We start from the raw sequence: 8,410 nt of genomic DNA, 5'->3' as shown, positions 1-8,410 counted from the left end.
GATATGGGGTTCAACTACAGTGATTATAAGGATTAGCCCAGTTTGAATAGCATTGGTCTTATGTACAGTGAATATATGGATTAGCCAAGTTTGAATAGCATTGGTCTTATGTACAATGGATTAGGCGCTCAGCTTAGTTTGCTTAGCATTAGTCTGGTGTGCGGTGCATAATTCCATTTTGATTATTATTGGATAAGGGGCCATGGACAGTTAAATTAGGATTGGTCTGGTTTACAGTGGAAAAGGTGATTAGCTCAGTCTTGTGTACAATAGGGGGTTTAGTTCAGTATGCTTAGCATCAGTCTGGTGTGTGGTTGATAAGGGACCTAGTCAGTTTGATTATTATTGTTCCCATATACTAGCTCAGTTTGATTAGCATTTGTCTGGTGTGTGATGAATAACTGGCTGAGTTCAATTTGATGTAAAGTGCACTTGTAGCTCAGTTTGATTAGCATTGGCCCCTTGTGTGTTGGCTAGGGGCTAAGCTGAGTTGAATTAGGATTGTCTTGTGTACAAGGGGCTTAGCTCAGTTTGATGATATAACTGGAGGCATCAGTCTGATGATAACTGGCTTAAGTCCAATTTGATGGAAAAGGTGCTTGGCTCAGTCTTATGTACAGTTGATATGGGCTGGTTCAGTTTGATAAGCACCAGAATCTGGTGTGTGTTGGACATCAGTATCTGGTGTGTTGTGCATTTCAATTCTGTACAGTGAATAAGGGAGTCAGCTCAGTTTGCTTAGCATTGGCCTTTATACAGTGCTGAGGGGCTTAGCTCATTTTTATTAGAGCTGATCGTATAAACAGTGGATAAGAGCTTAACTTGTTTTGATTATTATTAGTCTGATGATGAACAGTGGATAGGGGCTTAATTCTTAACACTAGGTTCTGGTGGGGCATAGCTCAGATGAGTTATTGTTGGTCTAGTTTACAGTGGATAAGGGCTTAATTCAGTGTCATTAACATTTGCATAGCATCAGTATAGTGTGTGGTGTATAAGCGGCTTAAACTCAGTTTGAATAGCATCAGTATGGTGTGTAGTGAATAAGGGCCTTAAGCTCAGTTTGGATAGCATCAGTATGGTGTGTAGTGAATAAGGGGCTTAAGCTCAGATTGAATAGCATCAGTATGGTGTGTAGTGAATAAGGGGCTTAAGATCAGTTTGGATAGCATCAGTATAGTGTGTGGTGTATAAGGGGCTTAAGCTCAGTTTGAATAGCATCAGTATGGTATGTAGTGTATAAGGGGCTTAAGCTCAGTTGGAATAGCATCAGTATGGTGTGTGGTGTATAAGGGGCTTAAGCTCAGTTGGAATAGCATCAGTATGGTGTGTGGTGTATAAGGGGCTTAAGCTCAGTTGGAATAGCATCAGTATGGTGTGTGGTGTATAAGGGACTTAAGCTCAGTTTGAATAGCATCAAGTATGGTGTGTAGTGAATAAGGGCCTTAAGCTCAGATTGAATAGCATCAGTATGGTGTGTAGTGAATAAGGGGCTTAAGCTCAGTTTGAATAGCATCAGTATGGTGTGTAGTGAATAAGTAAGCCCAGTTTGATTAAGCACCAGTATAGTGTGTGGTGAATAAGGGGCTTAAGCTTAGTTTGAATAGCATCAGTATGGTGTGTGGTGTATAAGGGCCTTGAGCTCAGTTGGAATAGCATCAGTATAGTGTGTGGTGAATAAGGAGCTTAAACTCAGTTTGAATAGCATCAGTATGGTGTGTAGTGAATGAGGGGCTTAAGCTCAGTTTGAATAGCATCAGTTAGTGCGTGGTGTATAAGGGGCTTAAGCTCAGATTGAATAGCATCAGTATGGTGTGTAGTGAATAAGGGGCTTAAGCTCAGTTTGAATAGCATCAGTATGGTGTGTAGTGAATAAGTAAGCCCAGTGTGATTAAGCACCAGTATAGTATGTGGTGTATAAGGGGCTTAAGCTCAGTTAGAATAACATCAGTATGGTGTGTGGTGAATAAGGGGCTTAAGCTCAGTTTGAATAGCATCAGTATGGTGTGTGGTGTATAAGGGGCTTAAGCTCAGTTGGAATAGCATCAGTATGGTGTGTGGTGTATAAGGGGCTTAAGCTCAGTTTGAATAGCGTCAGTATAGTGTGTAGTGAATAAGGGGCTTAAGCTCAGTTTGAATAGCAGTATGGTGTGTAGTAAATAAGGGGCTTAAGCTCAGTTTTAATAGCATCAGTATAGTGTGTGGTGTATAAGGGGCTTAGACTCAGTTTGAATAGCACCAGTGTGGTGTGTAGTGAATAATGGGCTTAAGCTCAGTTGGAATAGCATCAGTATGGTGTGTAGTGGATAAGGGGCTTAAGCTCAGTTTGAATAGCACTAGTATAGTGTGTAGTGAATAAGGGGCTTAAGCTCAGTTGGAATAGCATCAGTGTGGTGTGTAGTGAATAAGGGGCTTAAGCTCAGTTTGGATAGCATCCGTATGGTGTGTAGTGAATAACGGGCTTAAGCTCAGTTTGAATAGCATCAGTATGGTGTGTAGTGAATAAGGGGCTTAAGCTCAGTTTGAATAGCATCGTATAGTGTGTGGTGTATAAGGGGCTTAGTCTCAGTTTGAATTGCATCAGTATGGTGTGTGGTGTATAAGGGGCTTAAGCTCAGTTGGAATAGCATTATAAGTATGGTGTGTGGTGAATAAGGGGCTTAAGCTCAGTTTGAATAGCATCAGTATGGTGTGTGGTGAATAAGGGGCTTAAGCTCAGTTTGAATAGCATCGTATAGTGTGTGGTGTATAAGGGGCTTAGTCTCAGTTTGAATTGCATCAGTATGGTGTGTGGTGTATAAGGGGCTTAAGCTCAGTTGGAATAGCATTATAAGTGTGGTGAATAAGGGGCTTAAGCTCAGTTTGAATAGCATCAGTATGGTGTGTGGTGAATGAGGGGCTTAAGCTCAGATTGAATAGCATCAGTATGGTGTGTAGTGAATAAGGGGCTTAAGCTCAGATTGAATAGCATCAGTATGGTGTGTAGTGAATAAGTAAGCCCAGTGTGATTAAGCACCAGTATAGTATGTGGTGTATAAGGGGCTTAAGCTCAGTTAGAATAACATCAGTATGGTGTGTGGTGAATAAGGTGCTTAAGCTCAGTTTGAATAGCATCAGTATGGTGTGTGGTGTATAAGGGGCTTAAGCTCAGTTGGAATAGCATCAGTATGGTGTGTGGTGTATAAGGGGCTTAAGCTCAGTTTGAATAGCGTCAGTATAGTGTGTAGTGAATAAGGGGCTTAAGCTCAGTTTGAATAGCAGTATGGTGTGTAGTAAATAAGGGGCTTAAGCTCAGTTTTAATAGCATCAGTATAGTGTGTGGTGTATAAGGGGCTTAGACTCAGTTTGAATAGCACCAGTATGGTGTGTAGTGAATAATGGGCTTAAGCTCAGTTGGAATAGCATCAGTATGGTGTGTAGTGGATAAGGGGCTTAAGCTCAGTTTGAATAGCACTAGTATAGTGTGTAGTGAATAAGGGGCTTAAGCTCAGTTGGAATAGCATCAGTATGGTGTGTAGTGAATAAGGGGCTTAAGCTCAGTTTGGATAGCATCCGTATGGTGTGTAGTGAATAACGGGCTTAAGCTCAGTTTGAATAGCATCAGTATGGTGTGTAGTGAATAAGGGGCTTAAGCTCAGTTTGAATAGCATCGTATAGTGTGTGGTGTATAAGGGGCTTAGTCTCAGTTTGAATTGCATCAGTATGGTGTGTGGTGTATAAGGGGCTTAAGCTCAGTTGGAATAGCATTATAAGTATGGTGTGTGGTGAATAAGGGGCTTAAGCTCAGTTTGAATAGCATCAGTATGGTGTGTGGTGTATAAGGGGCTTAAGCTCAGTTGGAATAGCATCAGTATGGTGTGTGGTGAATAAGGGGCTTAAGCTCAGTTTGAATAGCATCAGTATGGTGTGTGGTGTATAAGGGGCTTAAGCTCAGTTTGAATAGCATCAGTTAGTGCGTGGTGTATAAGGGGCTTAAGCTCAGATTGAATAGCATCAGTATGGTGTGTAGTGAATAAGGGGCTTAAGCTCAGATTGAATAGCATCAGTATGGTGTGTAGTGAATAAGTAAGCCCAGTTTGATTAAGCATCAGTATAGTGTGTGGTGTATAAGGGGCTTAAGCTCAGTTTGAATAGCATCAGTATGGTGTGTAGTGAATAAGTAAGCCCAGTTTGATTAAGCACCAGTATAGTGTGTGGTGAATAAGGGGCTTAAGCTTAGTTTGAATAGCATCAGTATGGTTTGTGGTGTATAAGGGGCTTGAGCTCAGTTGGAATAGCATCAGTATAGTGTGTGGTGAATAAGGGGCTTAAACTCAGTTTGAATAGCATCAGTATGGTGTGTAGTAAATAAGGGGCTTAAGCTCAGTTTGAATAGCATCAGTATGGTGTGTAGTGAATAAGGGCTTAAGCTCAGTTTGAATAGCATCAGTATGGTGTGTAGTGAATAAGTAAGCCCAGTTTGATTAAGCACCAGTATAGTGTGTGGTGTATAAGGGGCTTAAGCTAAGTTTGAATAGCATCAGTATAGTGTGTGGTGTATAAGGGGGCTTAAACTCAGTTTGAATAGCATCAGTATGGTGTGTAGTGAATAAGTAAGCCCAGTTTGATTAAGCACCAGTATAGTGTGTGGTGTATAAGGGGCTTAAGCTAAGTTTGAATAGCACCAGTATAGTGTGTGGTGTATAAGGGGCTTAAGCTCATTTAGAATAGCATCAGTATGGTGTGTAGTGAATAAGGGGCTTAAGCTCAGTTGGAATAGCATCAGTATAGTGTGTGGTGTATAAGGGGCTTAGACTCAGTTTGAATAGCATCAGTATGGTGTGTAGTGAATAAGGGGCTTAAGCTCAGTTGGAATAGCGTCAGTATAGTGTGTGGTGAATAAGGGGCTTAAACTCAGTTGGAATAGCATCAGTATAGTGTGTGGTGAATAAGGGGCTTAAACACAGTTTGAATAGCATCAGTATGGTGTGTGGTGAATAAGGGGCTTTTAAGCTCAGTTGGAATAGCATCAGTCTTGTGTGTGGTGGATAAGAGGCTTTGCACGGTTTCATTCGTGTTTGTCTAAATGCATTAGATAAGGTGCTTAGTTCAGTTTGATTAATATTTGTTTGATGTAGAGTTGATAAGGGAATTAGACTATCATTGGTCTGGTGTACAGTGGATAAGGTGTTAAGTTCAGTTTGGTTATTATTGTTCTGATAACTCAGTTTGATTATCATTGGTTTGTTGTAGAGCAGATGAGGCTTACCTCATATTGGTTTACAGTGGATACGGGGCTTAGCTCAGTTTGATTATCATTTGCCTGGTGTGCTGTGGTGAGGGCCCTGGCTCAGATGAGTCAGTGTTGGTCTTGTGTACAGTGTTTGAGGGGCTTAACTCACTTTGATTGGCATCAGTCTGGTGTGTGATGGATAAGTGGTAAAGTTTAATTTGATGTACAGAGGTTAAGGTACTTTATTAGTTTGATTAGCATTTGTCTGTGGTCTGGTGTGCTGTGGTGAGGGCTTAGCTTAAATGAGTTAGTGCTGGTCTTGTGTTGCATCAGTCTGGTGTGCAATGGATAAAGTGCTAAGCTCAGTTGAATTAGAGTTGGTCTTGTGTACAGTAAATATAAGGCTTAGTTCAGTGTGATTAGTATTGGTCTGTGTATATTGGATAAAGGAAATGGCCCAGTTTGATAAGCATCAGTATGTGCAGTGGATAAGGGGCGTAGTTCAGTTTGCTTAGTGTCAGTTTGGTGTGCAGTGGGTTTTAAGGGGGTTTAGCTCAGTTTGCTTAGCACCAGTTTTGTGTGTGGTGGATAAGGGGCTTAGTTCAGTTTGCTTAGTGTCATTTTGGTGTGCGGTGGATAAGGGGCTTAGCTCAGTTTGCTTAGCACCAGTTTGATGTGCGGTGGATAAGGGGCTTGGCTCAGTTTGCTTAGCGTCATTTTGGTGTGCGGTGAGTAATGGGCTATGCTCAGTTTAAGAAGCATTGGCTGCTTGTGCAGTGCTGAGGAGCTTAGAGCAGTTTTATTGGAGCCGGTCATATAAACAGCGGATAGGCGGGCTTAATTCAGTTTGTTTATTATGTCTGAAGAACAGTAGACAAGGGGCTTAGCTCTGTTGAATTAGCGTTTGTCATTTGTACAGTGGATAAGGGGCCCTAGCTAAGTCTTGTGTATAGTGGATAAGGGGCAAACAGTGTAGTTTAGTTTGATTAGCATGCGATGTATAAGTAGCTTAGTTCAATTTGATGTACGGTGGATAAGGGCCTTAGCTCAGTTGAGTTAGTTTAGCTCTCGTGTACTGTGGATAACAGACTGAGCTTTGTTTGATTAGCATCAGTTTGGTGTGTGGTGGATAAGTTGCTTAGTTCAGTTTGATTATTATTGGCTTGTTTTCAAGTAAATAAGTCGCTTTATACAGTTTAATTATAATTTGTTTGTCGTACAGTGGATAAGTGGCTCAGCTCAGTCTGAATTTAATTGGTCAGGTGTCGAGGGGATATGGGTCTTTTCTTTGAGTAGTATTAGTCTAATATACAAGGGGCTTAAATCAGTTTGATTATTATTGGATAAGGGGCTCAGCTCTGTTGAATAAGGGTTTCATGTACAATGGATAAGGGGCACAGCTAAGTTTGATTAGCATCAGTCTTCTGTACTGTGAAGGAGGGGCTTTGCTTTGTTTCATTAGCGTGTCTAAATGTGTCTAAATGCACTAGATAAGGTGCTTACTTCAGTTTGATGATCATTGGTCTGATGTACAGTAGATAGGGGCCTCAGCTCAGTTTGATTATCATTGATGTGGTGTAGAGTGGATATGGGGCGGATATTTTGGTTGGTGTTAGTCAAATAAACGGTGTATAAGGGGCTTAGCTCAGTTTGATTAGCATTGGCCTCATGTGCAGTGCTGAAGGGCTTTCCTCATTTTGATTAATGTTGTCTAATATAAAGTTGATAAGGGGCTTAGCTCAGATTTGATTAGCATGGATGTAATGTACAGAGGATAGGGAGCTTAGCTTAAAATAATGTATTCAATAACGATTTTGGAATTGTTACAATAACCCTGTCAAGCAAATGATACAGTGAATATTGGAAAATTCGCGACCGGAAAATTCGCGAACACTAAAAAAATTCGCGGTCAGGTCTTGGACCCCAAGGTTTTTTTTTTTTTACCCCCAAATACTACTAGTTTACCAAAATTACTACAAAGTTCCCGCTGAAGGTTTAAATCGCGGATTTAAACCTTGGAACCCAAGACCCGCGAATTTTCCAATATTTACTGTAATTTCTTGTCGTTGTCAAAAGAAGATGAAAATGAGAAGATAATACGCTGAGGTATATTTTACGGGTTTGTGGAAACCTCTCTATTGATTACTGTAAGAAAAGTGTGATAGAATTTATTTATTTGTTGCAATTCTAATAAACGAACAAAACAACTATATAGTGTCATTTAATTCCCTACTTGCATTTGATTAAAATATAACAAGTTTTTTCACCGACGTTGCTACGACATGTTTTTTCACCGACATTAGGAAGACCACTGAAAAAAGTGTGTGTGGGGCTAAAAATAAAAGAAGAGTGTAAACTAGAAGAAACAACTTTTTTGTAATTGTTATTCCTTGATAATATGTGAGATAGCCTCAAAACCTAAGATTCCTAGAGTATGGCTGAAAAAAACAATAAAAAGTAAAAAGCTAACGGAAGGTGGTTTAGAAGGACCAAAATCATGCACACTTACAAATCATGCCCAGGGTGGTTTACGAGGACCACTTTAAAAAGCCTCTAGGATATCATTGCACGACGTTTTACGGTGTTCTAGACAAAAAGCGTTACGAGGACCGGAGGTCGGTCCTCGTAAATACGGTGGTCCTCTGAACGTTGGTGTTTATCCAAATACCGGTCCTCCTAAACACGGTTCGGCGCACGCACACACACACACACACACACACACACACACACACACACACACACACACACACACACACACACACACACACACACACACACACACACACACACACACACACACACACACACACACACACACACACACACACACACACACACACACAAAACGCTTTACTCGACCGATCTCAGAACAGCCGAATTCCGAGCTACGACAAGCAACCTGCCTGGGCTACCTGTGCTTTTATCGCCAAAATAAGTTCATATAAATGCGAAACGTGGTCCTGGTAGACTTTAAATAACATCTTACAAGGCGTATCTAACCGTAGAAGTTCAAAAGAGCACTCGATAACGCTAGGTCAACCATTCGATCGACCTCGAATTAGACGCAATCGTACGCCACGCTTCCCGTCGAATTTAGTCCTTCATAGAAAGCTGTACTAGAAACATTACAGTTTCCCCGCGTAGGAACTAATTTTGGTTCTATTGTTGGTAGCTTGCTCCGGATTTCGTAACTGTCAA

The sequence above is a fragment of the Nematostella vectensis genome, chromosome 15 (assembly GCF_932526225.1).
Source record: "Nematostella vectensis chromosome 15, jaNemVect1.1, whole genome shotgun sequence".
Classification (NCBI taxonomy): domain Eukaryota; kingdom Metazoa; phylum Cnidaria; class Anthozoa; order Actiniaria; family Edwardsiidae; genus Nematostella; species Nematostella vectensis.
The sequence above is the reverse complement of the archived record's forward strand: the minus strand, read 5'-3'. Positions refer to the sequence as shown.